The sequence below is a fragment of the Sciurus carolinensis genome, chromosome 2 (assembly GCF_902686445.1).
Source record: "Sciurus carolinensis chromosome 2, mSciCar1.2, whole genome shotgun sequence".
NCBI classification, from domain to species: domain Eukaryota; kingdom Metazoa; phylum Chordata; class Mammalia; order Rodentia; family Sciuridae; genus Sciurus; species Sciurus carolinensis.
In genome coordinates this window covers 155,584,531-155,602,634 of record NC_062214.1, presented here as the reverse complement: position 1 = coordinate 155,602,634, position 18,104 = coordinate 155,584,531, and the positions used below count along the sequence as shown (strand labels likewise).

Below are 18,104 nucleotides of genomic sequence, written 5' to 3'. Positions count from 1 at the left end.
AGCATTAATGATTGACCCAATAAACATATCAATTTCTAAAATACAGCACTCTCATTCATTACATTTGCTTTTAGCCATCAGAAAAATGCCGTATCAGTAAAAACAGATTTAGGGTTGGGGTTGTGGCTCGGCGGTAGAGCACTTGCCTAGCATGTGTGAGGCACTGGGTTCAATTCTCAGCACCATATATAAATAAATGAATAAAATAAAGGTCCATCAACAACTAAAAATATATAAATTTTTTTAAATTACTGATTTAGTCCCTTCAAATGCTGTGAATCTTAAAATAATTTTTAAGCCTGATCTTTAACTTATATATAACCATTTATAATAAGTAAAAACTGCTTGCTAGACCTGAATCTGCAAAGCGTGGGTGAAAAACATCCTGCCAAAAGTGGAAATAGACTATAAAAAATGTTTCATAAGAGTTATGACTTGTTATACAAAGATACACATAAGCGGGCTTTTTTTGTACCTGTCACTGCTCCTCAGTCACATCAGAATACACTGACAATTATCCTCCACTTATTAACTCATGTTCCATAAAGGAAAATGCACTACCGTACATTATCATGAACTATATTTTAAAACTCACTTTTAGTTTGACTTTCATCCCTTCCTATTTATACTAAGACACATTAGAGTCATACAGCAAGCCGCAGAAGGCTACTACTTGGTAAAGACTAATGGGGTGTTCCTTTTTGTACCTCCTTCATTCCATCAACACCTTGTGACCATCCTTTCATGTTAAAGGGGTAAGCTGATTAACACCCCCTATCAGCTGCTGCACGTTAATTAGATACCTATAAGTCTTGAAGCTCCAAAGTCTCAAATTGTTATCTTTAGGGCCTTCACTTAACATTGTCACATTACAATTCCTAATTTCTTAAAAGGAAAAAACAGAATTAACAATTTTCAGGATTACACACAACAACGTCAAATTCCCAAGGTTGTGGTGAACAGCAAAACAGGATTTATTGGAAAGCCTTGTCTTATGAATGTCCCATCAAATCCAATTGCGAGAGACTGGGGGCATAGCTCAGTGGTGGGTGCTTCTTGAAGGAAGCCTCAGTTCAATCCCCAGTACTTCACCCCAAAAAATCCAATAGCAATTAACAGTGGTAATTGTGCTTTTATTTCCTGCATTAATGGGCATGATCTAACTTCCAACCACATGCTGATGCAAAAATCCAGAAATAATGTTTCATTTGCTCTAAGGAGCAAATGGAGAGCAGGAAGTATTGGAAAAAACAAAACAAAACCTACTATTACAAGTCAAGGTCAGTGAGGAAGGATTGAGGACTCCCACCCAAGCTTCCTGCTGAAAACACTAATTGTAATTATGCTTCAATTTCAAGTCAGCTACTTTTTGTACTAGATTCTATTTCCATGATTCTTCAGAGGAGGAAATAAAAAGTATTGATACTCTGCAACAATTCGAAGGACAGCATGGCAGATGACTAGGTCTTGTTCCAGTATGACCTCTTTTGAAAACTATGGAATAAAAATATTCATAGGCAAAACAAATTACTTGTTTTAAGACTTTGTAATTTCATATTTGAAAGCACCACTGACAAAATTTTAGTTACCTGTTAAGACAAGCAGTCCTGGGATATGTTATTAAGTTATAGTTCAGTATTAGTAAGAAAGCAAGAAAAAGGCTGTTGCTGAGCTATAACCACAGAAAACCTTCAATTATCCATAATTGATGGGATGGGGGATACACAGGAACAAGCTGTATAAATTAAGTTCTCGTGATTATTATTTATTAAGAATGTTAGATTAATTCAAAGTTCCCTCTTTCACAATACAGAAAGTTCATTTAAGATCAGCTCTCCTTCCTCCTGGTCATTCCCTAACAAAAATGGTAACAAGCAGATATCTAGCCAAAAAAAGTAAGGCAAACTCCAACTATTTCTATTTTTTCAGCAATCCCAATTACCAACCATCGAATTATGAGTTTTAGTTTTCTGAAAATCACTTACATTGAACACCCCAAGTCCTCTCTTCCCTACCAAAACCCTCCTACCCTAATTGAGATTTTTCTCAATCAAATGTCTCTCAACTGTACTAAAAATGACTGAAGTTAAAGCAGTTGACAACTATTACAACTAAAACTAGAAAACGCTGATATCGAGCAACTTTCGATTCAAATCCGCTGCGATTCCAGACGTTGACAGAAGACCAAACTTCTTTTTTCTCCCCCATGGGTCCTCCTGGCCCTCCCGCGAGCCAACGATCCCGCTCAGGGTCTGCTATGACATCACAGCCCCTCTCCTGGAAACCCCTGACGTCACAGACACGCGGACCCAAAGGCACTATGACTTCATGGTCCACTGGCGCGGAACTGCAGTCGACCTGCGCCAGCCCGGAGGGGCCAGGCAAGCATCCGCGCCTCGGTCCTGCCCGGTCCCCGAGGAAGGTTAAAGATAAGCGCCAGCTCACCTGCGCTGGGGCAGAGAAGGACAGCGTGGCCGAGCCCGGGCGGGCGCGACCGGGCGACGCGACCCCACTTCCTCACCGCCCGAAGGTGGAGCGCCGGTCGGGTGCCTGCGCACGGCCTATCCCCGATCCCCCGGCTCCAGGGACCCGGGACCCCGCTCCCACCCGCCGGCCCCCACGACCCTCAGCTGGCCCGCACGCGGTGGAGGGCGCCCGGGAGGAGGCGCGGGCCGTGGGTCCCTCCGGGGTCGCGCCGGGCGCCGCGAGCCCGGGACCCGCGGGCGGCACCCCCGCCCCCACCCGCCCCGCGCCCCGGGAGTGCCGGCGGGCGGCGGGAGGGGGCGGGGAGCGGCCACGGTGGCCGCCGGCCCGGGCCGCGTTGCCCCTCGCGCCCCACTCCACCCGGCCCCGGCCCACCTGTGCTCCTGCCCCGGCCGGGGCCTTGCCCGGGGCTGCACCAGCCCGATGAGGAGGAGGCAGCAGGCCTGGCTCGCTCCCTACAGCTGAGGCTGACCGAGCACCCAGCGCGGCGCGGCGAAGCCCAACGCTCGCCCCGAAACCCATTTGTTTGGCTAAAACGGCGTGACGTCACGCGCCGGCCCAATCGACGGTTGGCCGGGGGAGGGGCCTTGGAACCAGAGGGTGGCAGCGCCCCCTGCCGGACACTGGAAGAGCTGAGCGGGGGAAGGAGAAAGACCAGGGAGAAGCACCTCCTGGCCGCCAAGTGGTGGAGAGGAGCAACTGGGGCGCGAGGAATCCAACCCCCAGGCTACCCAGAATGACAGTAACGCCAAGGTTCAGGCCACAAACATGGCAAGTTTATTAATATTCGTGGGTAGACCAGCAGCTATGCCGTTATTAGATACTATTAGATATACTAGTAGATTTGGGTCGCAATCTTGGTTCTGTTGCTTGAAAGCTGATATTCAAAATTCTAATTTGCAAATCGAAGGGTTCAGGAGAATCCCTTCTTTCATTCTTATGCAAATTGTGGCAGGAATAGCAGTCAAAAAGTAAAAAAAATTTTGAGGTTGACCGTCTCAAACTGTTAGTCTACAGGAGCTTAAGGGTATGCTAATTTTGAATATAGAATAGGTTTCTAATTCTTTATATCAAAATCAGAGGGCCAGTGAAGAGGCTTTTTATCCTCGATTCTTATAATAATTATCACTGTTTTCATTGTAAGAAGTCATTTTAACCACATTGGACAATAAAGAATTGTGAGGACAATAAGGAAAAATTCCTCACCTTAATCCACACTTAACGTTTGCTGTATTTTCTTTTACACTTTTTACCCCATGAGTATTTATTAATAATGTGATCTTAGTGTACACACAACTTTGGATCCTGTTTTTACACTTTTATGATCATTTTTCATATTTATACATAAGCTTCGTAACAACTGCAAAAAAATTAAATGAACATATGTAATTTACTGCATTAATTCCCTATAATTGGACATAACTTTTTTCATTCTCTTTTACCATTATAAAGAATCAGGGAACTGAGGGTGTTAACTCAATGTTAGTGTTCTAGCATGCACAAGGCCCTGGGTTCAATCCCCAGCATGAAAGGAAGGAAGGTGGGAAGGGTAATTTTGATTTTAGTCAGTCCTTTAAAAGCAGTTTAGACCAATTATAAAACTAATATATGCATAAAATCTTAAATATGAAAAGATAAATATAAAATACAAAGAAAATATGTCCTATAATCTCACCACCAAGAAATACTCAAGAACTTCATCTAGACTTTTACATAAAATTTTAAATTGAGGCATACATCTTGGGCTTCAAACTGTATGTCTTATTTAATATATGATCAATATTAGCTCAATATATCATGCCCATTTTAAACTTCTTTATATCATATTTGACTCAAAATTATAAAATTTCAAAGTATCCCTTTATCTCAATTCTCTCCTTTTGGGGGGGGGGGTGCTGGGGATCAAACCCAGGGCCTTGTGCTTATAAGGCAAGCACTCTACCGACTGAGCTATCTCCCCAACCCCAATTCCCTCCTTTTTAAGGCCTCTTGATTCTGCTAATTTTCCCCTCTTCTCAGATGGACCTTATTTTATTGAACATACATCTTCCATTTGTATATGTGATATCCCCTGCTAGTTTCTAAACTACTGGAAAACATGGGTTGTTAGCCTATCTACCAAAGAGTCTCATGCTTCATTCATGTTAGGGATCTGCACTTTTCTCCGATGGTAGAGAAGTGTGGTCTCCATTTTATAATGGTATTTACTACATTTATTAATATCCAGCATTTATTTCATTTATGACATATGATCCAGGTGTTATGCTACATACATTACATATATTGTTTTATTTCATCAGAAATATACTTCTGTGAGGCAAGTAGTGTTACAGATGAGGAAACTCAGGCTTGAAGAGTTAAATCATTGATCTTTTTTTTTTTTTTTTTTTTTGCGGTACTGGGGATCGAACCCAGGGCCTTGTGCTTGCAAGGCAAGCACTCTACCAACTGAGCTATCTCCCCAGCCCAAATCATTGATCTTGATCTTGATCAAGACTGCACAGATAAAAAATGAAATTTAAAAAAAGGATGGCACAGATGGTATAAAGCCAAATAGCAAAGATTCCAGAGCCCTTTTCATGTCACTATATTGTTATTGGGAGTTTCATATGAATCAAAGGCTTTGCAACTACAAGACAGGTGTGGTAGTACACCCTGTAATTCCAGCTACTTGAGAGGTTTGGGCAGGAAGATCCTAATTCCCAAGTCAGTCTGGGCAACTTAGCAAGATCCTGTCTCAAAAAAATAGAAAGGGCTGGGATGTAGCTCAGTGGTAAATCGCCCCTGGGTTCAATCCCCAATATGAACAAAATAAAAATTAAAAGAGACATTGTAGCTACAAAGCACAACACAAATCATTGAAATGAAATGGCAGTAGTTTACATGTGGATGGCACATTGGATATTGTCAAAAGTTCCATCTGAGTCTGTGTGGTCAAGTACAGGTGCTTCTCAGACTGTGGTTTAAAATTGGGGCTTGGGGGTTTCGTTTTTAAATATTCATTGCATTGTGAACTGATTATTTTGTAATACATAAAACTGAAGTTACTATAAAAAGAAATTAGTGAAAGCACAAATTATTTATTGTTAAAGTCAGTAGGCGTAAAATTACTGTCGAATTTCTAGTAAAGGGCTCAGAGTGTAGCACAGTGGTAGAGTGTTTATCTATCAGGTACAGGCCCTGGATTCCATCCCTAGCACTGCCAAATAAAATTCTTCTAAAAATTGCCAGTAAGGTTTCTAAACTCATGCACTCAATTTCTATTCTTGTCATGGTCTAGCATAGTGGACTACACTGAATACTGGAACAGAGAGAAATGGAAAGGCAGTGTAACCACATTAGCAAACCCCTCCTTTGATTCTGTTTCTTTATCTGTATAATGGGACTGGTCCCTGAGAAACAAGACCAATAGAACCAATGCAGTAAGTGATGCCACAAGCCCTATGATGGACCCTCAGGGAGGGAGCACCCAAGGTGGGTATGGGGTGGGGGCACGGTGAGGTCATGGAAATGATTGGAGCTAAAAGAACAAGAAGACTGAGGAGTCCCGAGGTGACACACTAGCACAAAAGTTCTAAATATATATAGTAAATAACTGCGGTTATTCCATTGATGATTAGAAATTACTGTCTCAAGTGAGCAAATATTGTATTTAAACCCAGTACAACGGTTTTCTTGTAGACAAGGTTTCATCTCTGCTCTCTGCGCAGGGGGATAAAAAAAGAAACTACCACTTATGGCTTAATAAGTTCATGCCTATCTTCAAAAGAAAAATACCATCATCTACCTTGTCCCCAAGAATTTCATCCTTTTCAAACTCACTTCTCTACCTCCAAAGAAACGAAAGCAAAGGGGCAGACTCCATTAGACTTTGTATCTAGGCCCATCTTTACTGTATAACCTAATATGCTTTTCCCTGCCCACTTCATTGCATTTTTATGAAATGAAGATAAAATAAGAAAAGAGAAAGTGCTCTCAGAAGTTTAAACTTAGACAGGCATAGCGGTGCACGCCTACAATCCCAGTGACTGGGGAGGCTGAGATAGGAGGATTTCAAGTTCAGAGCCAGCCTCAGCAAAAGTGAGGGTCTAAGCAACTCAGTGAGACCCTGTCTCTAAATAAAATACAAAATAGGGCTGGGGATGTGACTCAGTGATCAAGTGCCCCTGAGTTCAAGCCAAGGTAGCTGCCTCCCCCAGAATTTAAACTTTGCAAAGGTAAGGTGTGCATTTAACTATGCCTAGCATATGATCATTGGAGCATGTTTGAAGCACTGAGCTTATTCCTAAAACTTATGCATGCATGCATGAAACACAGTAGTAGCAGTGGGTGACTGGGCAGGGACTACTTAGCCATGAGAATGAGAATGTAAGTATCATTCACAATAAATAGGACATCCAAACAAAAACAGAAGGACCAAGACAGCAAACTGTCAAGAGATATGGGCTAATATCATAATTGAGACTTGGGATCATGAGGGACATAAAATTGAGTAAGTATTGAAACCCAAACCAGAAAAACACCAGAAAATCAGAGTTCTTATCCTTGCCTTTTGGATTTTGTGCCCCTATTAAAATCTGATAAAAACTAAGGTTTCTCTCCTCAGAAATAAAAAGGCACAGACGTTTCAAAAGTTAATTTCTTTGTTGTTGTTTTTTTTTTTTTGTTCGGTTTGGTTTGGTTTTGGAGCTAATGTAGCCCTAGCCTTTTTGTTATTTTGAGACAAGTTCTCACTAAATTGCTGAAGCCAACTTCAAACTTGAGATCCTCTGGCTTCGGCCTCCTGCATCACTAGGATTATAGACATGTGCCATACTGCCAACTTCATTTAAGTCCATTAGGTCTTGCTTTATGGTCACCTACACTCTCATAAAGGGAATTAAAAAACCATGTAGAGTGATGATCAATAGCCTCCAATAGCTTCAGAAGATAGGAAAGTAGAAGGATGGACGGTACCTATATCCTTGATGACATCATTGAAACACTGATTTAACCCATCCTTGAGAGTCTTGTCATGTGAAATAATAAATTTTTTTGCCATTTAAATCATTTATAGTTTTTTTTTTTTTTTTAGGGGGGCAGGGGGCAGTAACCAGGGATTGAACCCGGTGGCACTTTACCACTGAGCCACATCTTCCTTCCTGTTTGTTCGTTTGTTTTTAAATTTCGAAATGGGGTCTCACTAAGTTGCTTAAGATCTCACTGTTACTGAGACTTGCCTTGAACTTGAAATCATCCTGCCCCAGCATCCTGAGTCACTGGGCTTACAAGTGTGTAACCCCAGGCCTAGCTATAGGGGTTTTGTGTACTGGAAAACATTGTAACTGATATGTATTTAATATTTTTAAATTTTGTTTGATATGTTGAATAGAAAATAAAATGAAGGAAATAAAGACAATGGCCTACTCCTTTGGGAACAAGCTCTATAATTGTCTAGAAATAAAATAATTTTTGCTTTGCTGTGCTTCCAGAATAATCTTTAATTAATGACACCAGAAAATGATAAAATCAGTAGGGGAAAAAAAATTTGTCAATTCATAAGACTGTATTTTTTAAATAAATGAGCAGGAATTCATGTGACATTTTGAAATCAGAAAATGACATTTTCCAAGATTTGAAATTTAATTTGGAGGAGCCTGTAGCAATAACCTGAGACGTATCAGACTACCCCCCTTACATTTTTCAAGCACACCTAATTCATAGGAGCCTGATGTAGCAAAGGAGGAGCTACCTAGTTAAAATAACCTAGTTACATCAACTTGCTAAAGTGATCCAGGGAGTAGATTTTGCTCAGAAAGGGGTACTTTGAAATAGTCGGAAACTTATTATGCAGTTTGAGAGTTTGCTGACATTTTCTTACCAGGCATAATGATGATTTGAATGAAGTCTTGCTTTGAAATAGCAAAAAGCACAGAGCTCAGATGTCAGCATTCCCTTAGAAAAGAAAAATAACCCACAATACTTTGGGATTATTAAGACACAATCTGACAATCTGCGTGTATTATTAAATTCGCCCTGTGTTTTCCTTTCTCTGGATGTCCCTCCCCTCAACAAAGTATATCTTCAAAATTGCGCAATGATGACTTTATAAAATTACTGACAGTACGGGCATCTGATTGCTCCCTTTGGTTTATCCCTCAAAAGTCCATTCACTGAAAGCTTGGTCCCAGTGTAGCGGACCCTTTAAGAGGAAGTTCTTTATGGGATGTGACTGGATCATGACCATCCTAGAAATAGAATGAATGCTGTTCTTTTAGAGTAGATTAGGTCTCACAGGAATGAATGAATTCCCAAGAGAGTAGACTGTGATAAAAAGAGTGAACCTGGTCCCTCTTCAACTTTTTGCCTCCTCTCTTGCCATGTAAGCACTCTCACATACAATCCTTTCTTGTGATGCCATCCACCAGCATGGGGACCCTTCCAGACACCACTACCATGCTGTTTGAGCCTTCCAGTCACTAGAATTATGAGCCAAATAAACTCCTTTTCATTATATCCCACCCCATCTCAAGTATTTTGTTATAGCTACATAAAATGGATTCAGACACTCCCCTTGATTCAGAGCTACTTTGGTTCTATTATCTTGGAGTCAATATTTTCACACTCAGATTATGTGCTTCTTAATATCCCATTGCTCCTGTGGCTCTTGCCATCTGTTACTTTCATTGTTGCTGCACTTTGCTAGTTTGCTCTTCTGCTTCTGTCCTGACTCTGTTGCCCATATTTTTTACTTTCCTACCAAAACACTTGACTTTTATAGTCATCACTAAGACTCCAGTTGGTCTGAACATGGTATCATGCCAATCTGGGCACTGAGCATTGGCTTGAATTCTCTCCCTTTCTCAGCTGGTTCTTCCCTTGCCTACTGTTCAGAGACTACTTTTCCATGACTGCATTTTCACATTTTTTTCTTTTTCACATTTGCAGTATTGCCAAAGCTCCAGCTCTCATTCTTCTGAAAAAACTAATGTGTGATTAATTTGTGTGGTTACTAGCTCCATTCTCAAGTTCATTAACTACTTCTCAAAATGTCCTAAGTATGTTGTCACATCTGTACTATTTAGAGTATAGACATGCTTAAGACTTAATTTTCTGCTTTCAGGAAGTATTTGTGCTCTGATAATAAAAGCCCTGTTGGAACATCACAGGAGTATTTTTTTAAGCTCCAAAATTATTGACTAAGCCATCCTTCTGTTAAGAGTCTATTCAAAGCATAAAATGAGTAAAACTGGTATTTATCATTTCTTCCATTTCTATCATTGCTCTTCACTTTACAAGCAGGGAAGAGGCAACAGCCATGGTTTATACCTATGTGGTCACATTCACCTACTTCAACATTCATGCCCCTGTGACTTCCTCCCTGACTCCCTAAACAAATCAGTCATTTCCAATGTCTATGATCTCACAGTACTTTGTTTCCACTAGTGCTATTTCATGCAAATCTTGTTTGCATGATTTATCTCTGTAGTGAACTGCCCTTCTCCCTATGTAAGTTCTTTTTAAGGGCATACACAGTGAGTGGATGAATGATCGATGAGAAGAATTTCATTTGCTACATCAAACTATTCAGAGGTAAATATACCTTTTCCATTAAATGCCACCTTTGTGGATTTTTACATAAATGGAACAAAATTTAAAGAGTCCAACCCTCCCCAAAGGTCATAGCTGTGTGATCCTGAAAGAGTTAGTCTTCCCAACCAGAACATTAGTAGAATCTTGGTGGCCTTTCTAAAAGTTCATGTTACTTGGTGCTTTTTCATAGGGAAAATGACTTACATGTTCCCTCCACAGTTAGATGCCAAATATTACCAGAGTGGAACTCATTACCCATGGATGGGACTACAATTTTCACAATGTTGTCAAAGATAAATTATTTAAATCTTTTTTTTTAAAAAAGATTGTTATATTTTAATAATTTTGTAGCAAGGGTTGTTTTCTTATTTGTTTCCCAAACACAGTTTAATGTGTATTTAGGAAGCAATTGAACCTAACAATTTTAAATAAAAATTAAAATATCTAAGTGGTTAATGAATGGGTGTTTGCAAAAGTATTCTGAAATTTCAGTATTCTGAAATTTATTTCCTAAATATAACAAGTAAATGCAAATTTTTCATTCACAAAGTTTAGAGAGGTTGTGAAGAATACTCTTGAGGGGAAAAAATAACTTATTATTACCTCTTGGTATTACTGACATGAAGGAAAAAAAAACTCTTATTTTCTCTTCTTATCCCAAAGCATTTGTGAAACATAGACTATTAGGCAAACATATAAAAGTCTTACCATATAAAACAGACAATTCTTTGTTATGTGTAAGAAGTGAGGCTAAGATTTTCATCTTGACATACCCTGGCATTACTGCTCTGTTTCCACTGGAAAGACAATAACAAATTCCAGGCCACCTGGAATTTGAACTCTAGGGACAAATGGTTCTGTAATGCTGTGAGGAACACACACTGGCAATGTGACAGAATATCAAAGTTCTTTTCTTTCTTTCTTTTTTGAGGGTGGGGGGCTGGGGATTGAACCCCAGGCTTTACCACTGAGCTATTCCTTCAGCCTCCAAAGTTTTTTTCTCACTTCTAAATCATCTCCTATCAACTTCCTTTCTGGTTGGTTCCATGCCTCCCAGAGTCATACACAAATAAAACACAGAAATACATGTCTGACCTATTACGAAGCAACACCATTCAAAGAGGAACCAAGCATAGAGGAAGAGCCAGTGAGCCAAGAAACACATAAGGAGAACCCACACCTTTCCATCCTGTCTCTTTCTGGCAATACAGCAAAGGCCTTGTCTGCAGTCATCCCACCAAAAGCTGGAATCCTTGACCTCAATGCCTTACACAAAATAAATTTAAAATATATTGTTAAGGTTAACAAAGCCTTGGCCAGCTCTAAAGAAAAAACTGAGTAATCGTCAAAATGGTTTATTTTTGCCTAAAGGTTTTCAGTCTTACGGAAAAAAAAAGAGGCATCAACTATGTCCAGGGTGGCACCTCAAATAAAGAAGTAATTCTATGATAATCTTAGACACTTGATGGAAAAGGAATTAGTAACACCAAAGTATACTTGGGGGATTTCTAGCTGAGAAAAGGCCTGGATTCTGTGCAAGGCATTCTACAGTCTTGTCACCTGCTGCTCTTTACTTGCCTCTAGGGAGAGAGGTCCCAGTAGATGAGAACTCAGAACTTAACAAAATAGATTGGTTTTTCCTTAAATAAATGGTAAGGTGACATCTAAACAGATCAAAGCCTGAGTGAAAGGCAGTGGTTCTTGACCTTGGTTTCATACTGGAATCACCTAGGGAACTTTTGAAAAGTAAAATGCACAGACATTGCCCCCAGACCAATGCAAACAGTATCTCTAGAAGGAGGAACCCAGGCACCTGCGACTCTGATGAAAGAGGAAGAATTACTGCCATAAGGACAAGAGTGTGACAATAAAGTGACTGCAGAGAAGATCTGATTTGTATAGCATGGCCCCTTCATATATACTCCCATTGTATATACTCCCATTGTGACCAATTTCAAGCTACTCAAAGTGAAGACGCTCAAAGCAGAGTTGGAAAAGATGTGCATAATCAGCTCTCACCAGCTCCTGTGTGCTAACTCAAGCACACCACAGTTAGGAGCTTTCCATAAGGAGGTTACAATAAAGGGTAAGAAAGCAACATATCATGTCCTCGGGTTTTTCTGCCCCTCTATAACATCTAATGACTGACAGGAGGATGAGGAAAGGACCACCTGGACCTGTGGCTCTCTGGAGTATATCAGTGGGGGGAGCGCAAGGATGAGGCCTCCCATTCCTGTGGAGGATACACATCAAGAAGGAGCTGGCCTAAGGGAAGGACCCTTTTTCTGGGACCCTGACTCTAGGAAGGTAGCAAATGATTCTTACAGTACACTGAACCTGGATCTCTATAACATTAGAGTTGGATTTCTTCTTCCTTGGAGATCTGGTCATCATTAGTGTTCCCCAGGGATTTCTTGTTAGGCCTTTGCCAGATACCCCATAGGTAATGTCAGCAGTTTATGCATCCTTTTCCAGACACCTAAATGCATACATTTTCTCTTCATAAATCATCAAGATTTCTCTCAGTCGACAGAGCTTGATTATCATGAACCTTTCTTTTCTTTTCTTTAATAGCAAGAATTGAACCCAGAGGCACTTAACCACTGAGCCACATTCCCAACCCTTTTTAAATTTTTTTATTGTGAGACAGGTCTCACTAAGTTGCTGAGGCTGGCTTTGAACTTGTGATTCTCCTGCCTAGGCCGACCAAGCTGCTGGGATTACAAGTGGGCGCTGCTGCACCGGCTCATGAACCTTTCTTTTTATTTTTATTTATTTATTTTTTCTTTCTTTTTATTTCTTATTCTGTTTTTCTTTTTTCTTTTCTTTTCTTTTCTTTTTTTTTTTTTTTTGTACTGTACTGGGGATTGAACATAGGGGCACTCAACCACTGAACCACATCCCCAGCCCTATTTTGTATTTTATTTAGAGTCAGGGTCTCACTGAGTTGCTTAGTACCTCGCCATTGCCGAAGCTGACTTTGAACTCACAATCCTCCTGCCTCAGCCTCCTGAGTTGCTGGGATTACAGGCGTGCACCACCACATCCAGTTTATTATTATTATTATTATTATTATTTTGATACTGGGGATTGAACCTAGGGATGCTTAACTACTGAACCACATCTCCAGCCCCTTTTATTTTTTTGAGAATCCTTCTACAGGGATAAACTAGTTTTGATAATAACCAGCAGTTTTTTTAAATTTTTCTAAAAAGAATTTTGGATTTGATTTTAAAGGCGGTCAACTTGTCACATTCATGACTGATCTTTACATCTGCTTTGGAAAGATTCTGATCTCTGATTATAGGGTAAACTACCTCTAAATTGTTTGAGTTTTTTGTTTTTGGTGAATATTCATTTCCTTTTCTTGAGGCAATTCTGAAAGAACTTGAAATGTCTGGCTTCTCTCTTCCTGGTTTTTGTTTGTTTGTTTGTTTGTGTCTAATTGGCAGTCACACTCTGACTGGAGACTTTAAAAAGGATCATTAAATGTATCAACTAATTTACCTTCAGCAGTTAATTTACTGTACACTTAGTTTCCTTTTTCTTCAAAGAGGCTTTAAATAGGTAACTCAGCTGTATTAATCCATTTCTTCACCCTCCTTTGGTATATCCCAGATCCCACCATGTATGCTTTCTCCTCCAGGAACAGCAACCCCATCTCATATTTTTAGAACTTATCCCCCCCTAGACTTGTCCTGACTTTATCATTTAGAATTTGTGCACTTTAGAGTTTCTAACCTTTTTCTTCTGTTGAATGAGCTCATTCATTCACTCTTCCATTCCATTCTTCCCCTTCTTATAAGCATAGCTTTAGGCTTGCTTGAAAAGCAGAATTTTCATCCAGGGCCTCTTTTAGTGTCTCTGATGTTGTTTTCAATTTTTTCATGTATTTTGAAGGTTGTTTTGGTTTCTGTTACTTGAAATTTTATGTACTTTGATGCACCTTCTAAAGATGGAGTCTTACTTTTTTCATTTTTGCAGTGCTGAGGATGGAACCCTGGACCTCACACATACTACATAAATACCAGTGAGCTACATCACCAGCCTCCCCCATACCATCCTTTTAAAAATTTTTTCTTGAGACAGGATCTTGGTAAGTTTCCCAGGCTTGCCCAGAACTTGTGATCTTTATGCTTCTGCAGAAATATTTTAACAATACCAGTAATAACAATGACCAATACTAATTTTGATGATTACATTGTGATTTTATAGGTAAATATCCTACACACTCACCCTAAAGCATTGGGAGACATTGGGGTATCATGCTGGCAACTTACTCAAAATGATTTAAGATTTTTTAAAGTTTTTTATATTGTGCATGCAACTTTTCTGTAAAGTTCAGATTTTTTTAATTAATAAACTTTATTTTAGGGTAGATTTTAGGTTCACGACCAAATGAAGCAGAAAGTAGATAGTTCCCATATACCCCATCCTCACCATGTGTATGATCTTTCTGCCTCCACCTCTCAAGTTACTGGGAATACAGGTGTGCACCACTACAACTGGCAAGACTGAATCTTCTTTATACTGTCAATCATCGGCTCAATTTGTTCTAAGTGTGCAGATTTCTCTTTTATCAATTTTTTCTCAAACTTTTTAATTTAGCCTCACTGTGGACATTCCACACTGCAGTGGTATATTTGCTGAGCCTACATTGAGATGTCATTATCACTACAGTTCATAGTTTATATTAGGTCTCACTCTTGGTGTTCTATATTCTCTAGGTTTGGACAAATGTGTAACGACATGTATACACCATTGTGATATTATAAAGAATAATTTCATCACCCTAAAATATCCTATTTGCTCTGCAAATTCATTCCTCTCTTGCAACTTATTCGTAGTAATGATTAATCTTTTTTCCCCCCTACTGAGAATTGAACCCAGGGGCACCCTACCACTGAGTTACAACCCCAGTCCTTTTTAAAAAAAAATTTTTTTTTTTTAAATTTTGAGGTAGGGTCTTGCTAAACTGTAGAGGCTGGCCTCAAATTTCAATCCTTTTGCCTCAGCCTCCCAAATAGCTGGGATTACAGGCATGTGCCACTTCACCTTCATAACCATTAATCTTTATTTTTTTGGTACTGGGGATTGAACTCAGGGGCACTCAACCGCTGAGCCACCTTCCCCAGTCCTATTTTACATTTTATTTAGAGACAGGGTCTTACTGAGTTGCTTAGTGCCTCACTTTTGCTGAGGCTGTCTGAACTTGCGATCCTCCTACCTCAGCCTCCCAAGCCTCTGGGATTACTTATAGGCATGTGCCACTGTGCCAGGTTGAAGTAGGCTTTTTAATTAAAACTATAACTTTGAATACTGCTCCTTCCCACAGCAATCCATGAGGACCTGGGCCTGATCTGAGGTCCCCTGGCACAATGTTCCCCAGGACAAGTCCACCACCCTCACTCTGAACCCCTCAGGTTGCCAGGAGCCTACAGGTCATTCTGCAGAATATACGTTTGTACATTCCACCCAGAACAAACCAGTGGCTACCACATAGAACTCAATGGAGGTAGCAGGAGGCTAATATAACATTAGCCAATGGTGCTTCCTTTCATGAGTAATTATTTTATTCTAAAGCTCTAAAAACTTTATCCTGACTACAAAGGTTACAGAAAACTCCCTATTCTCAGTTTCTTGGTTTTTGATGAAATTCAGTGGTGATTCAGGATTAGACAGTAATGATCTTCAAATGTTAATAATTTCAAATGTTGATAATTGTTTTTTTCCTGGCCTTTGAATATGAGTGGGGCAGGGTATTGGAGTTGTTATGGAAAGTCTTCCAAAGAATTTCAGCTTACTTCACTAATTTTATCTTTTAGTAAAACTAAGGATTAGGGGCCAGATCTATAGCTCAGTGGTAGAGCACCTCCCTAGGGTTCAATCCCCAACACCACACACACAGATACACACACACACACACACACACACACACACTCATACACAAATCATAGTCTGGGGGCTGGGGTTGTGACTCAGTGGTAGAACGCTTGCCTAGCACGTGTGAGGCACTGGGTTCCATCCCCAGCACCACAAAATAGAAATAAATAAAATAAAGTTATAAATAAAAGAATGTACAGTTCAACTGTTAGCAATGAAAGTTATTTTCAATGATTCCTGCATGTAATGTGAAATGTTCGATGATACAGAGGCCCTTCAGGTGCTGCTGTTCAGAATGATAATCTCAGCAGGTACAGGGAGCTGGATAGAAAAAGACAGACGTACTGGGCCACCTGAACAGCTTCTCAGTGTGGAGCCTGTTCCTTGAGCCATAGGTGGCCTAGGCCTTGTCCAATCAGTGAGTAGCTCTGGTTAATGAAACTGGATCAGCAGGAAATTGGTTGATTTTTAACTTGAATAGGAATGAGTTGGCCTTGCTTGTGTGGCTAATCTGGACTGGGCTGGGTAGCTGTGCTAATCTTGGCTGGACTTGCTCATGTGTCACAGGGTCAGCTGTTATAGGCTGGGCTAGGAGAGCTCAAAGAATATGTGGACCAGTTGGGACTTCAATTGATGTAGGCCGGCCCTAGCTGTGGACTAGACTTTGCCCTACCTGTCTCTCCTCCTCCTCCTAGGACAATGGGAAAGCCCAGGGTTGCCTTCTGTTGTTAATGGCAGAGGCACAATAGTCTTTGGAGGGCAATTATCCAATTTGCACTTTTTATTCATTATTATTTAATTAAATTAACTTTTTGCTTTGTCGTTTGTTTCACAGCACTGGGAATTAAACCCAGGGGTGCTCTACCACTGAGCTACATTCCCAGGCTATTTTTTTTTTTTTTTGAGACAGTCTCATTAAATTGTTGAGGCTGTTCTCAAACTTGCCATTCTCCTCAGCCTCCTGAGTCACCGGGATAACAGGCACGCACCACCACACCTGGCTAATTATTATTTTAATTGTACAAATTATGGAGTACAGGATGATGGTTCAATATATATATTTCCTCTGACTGTAAGATGTTAGCAACTATTCTTTCCTTCCTTGCTTCCTTCCTTCCTTCCTTCCTTTCTTTCCAGTACCAGGGACTGAACACAGAGTCTCATACGTTAAGCAAGTGCTCTACCGCTGAACTACATCCCCGGCACTGCCCTCCCCCATCCGACCCCTGCATCCTTTTTAAAAATCTTGTTTTGAGACTTGGGCTTGCTAAGTTTCTTGGGCTGGCCCTGAACTTGTGATTCTCCTGACTCAGCCTCCCAAGTAGCTGGGATTACAAGGGTGTTGCAACTATTCTGATGACCTTTTCTGTCAATGAAGTTCTGATCCTCGGGGAAAGTAAAGGTTGTCTAGTACCAGAATCAGAGCAGATGGGGATGTCTATTTCTTCTTTTGTTTCTATGTTTCACTTCACCAGCTCCAGAACCACCCATCTTTTCTTGAATCTGTTCCGCAAAAAATGCATGTCCTTCACTCTTGCTCTTTCCTCATGCCTTGGAACTCCATTTTTAAACAAAGGCTTGGATATAATGAGGAGAATCTACATCATTTGCAAGAAGAGAAGCAGGGGAAAGAAGCTTTTGGTCTTATATTGAGAAGGCAGGGTTTCTATTGTGAGGAACCCTGACAATGGGAGGAGAATGTTCAGAAGATTTGGGGTAGCTTTGAATGACAGATATTTGTTCACTCTGGTTGTCGAATTTGTCTTACGATCTGGCTAATTGGGACATACCATTCATCTAGAAAATCAAAATTGTTTGAGATGCTTTATACAAGAATTCTAATAGGGATCAAGAGAGATAAACTGGCTCAATTGACTCCTTTTTCAGGGAATCTGAAAGTGAGACATACAAAGGGAATCAGTAGCTAGCAAAAAAGTTGAGTTACAAAAATGGGAGACAGACAAGAATAGGGAGCAGAGAGGCACACCATCTGGTTCAGAGGCAATACTTACAGGACTATTGTGGTCTCACTATATTTACCACAGTATCTGGACTAAGATTCTAGTTTTTTATGGAACCTGACACAAAACTCCCACCACATAAAAGGACCTGAACACATCTCTGTTCTGGCAACCTGAAAAAAATCAACCCATTGCACCCACTTA

General features: G+C 40.3%; 1 protein-coding gene and 1 non-coding gene across 3 annotated transcripts in view; both read right to left on the bottom strand.

The window, feature by feature from the left end:
* The window catches only part of Fbxo34 (F-box protein 34), a 74,002-nt gene extending 71,013 nt beyond the window's left edge, over positions 1 to 2,989 (bottom strand). The window contains exon 1 of one of the 2 annotated variants that reach the window (XM_047542015.1): positions 2,860 to 2,989. The gene's annotated coding sequence lies outside the window, so the exon portion shown is untranslated. The other variant, XM_047542016.1, reaches the window with a different exon arrangement.
* A 1,376-nt stretch (positions 2,990 to 4,365) lies between these two features.
* Trnai-uau (transfer RNA isoleucine (anticodon UAU)) lies at positions 4,366 to 4,444 on the bottom strand. Its single transcript has one exon. It is a non-coding gene; the product is annotated as a tRNA-Ile (tRNA).
* Between the last annotated feature and the right edge of the window lie 13,660 nt (positions 4,445 to 18,104).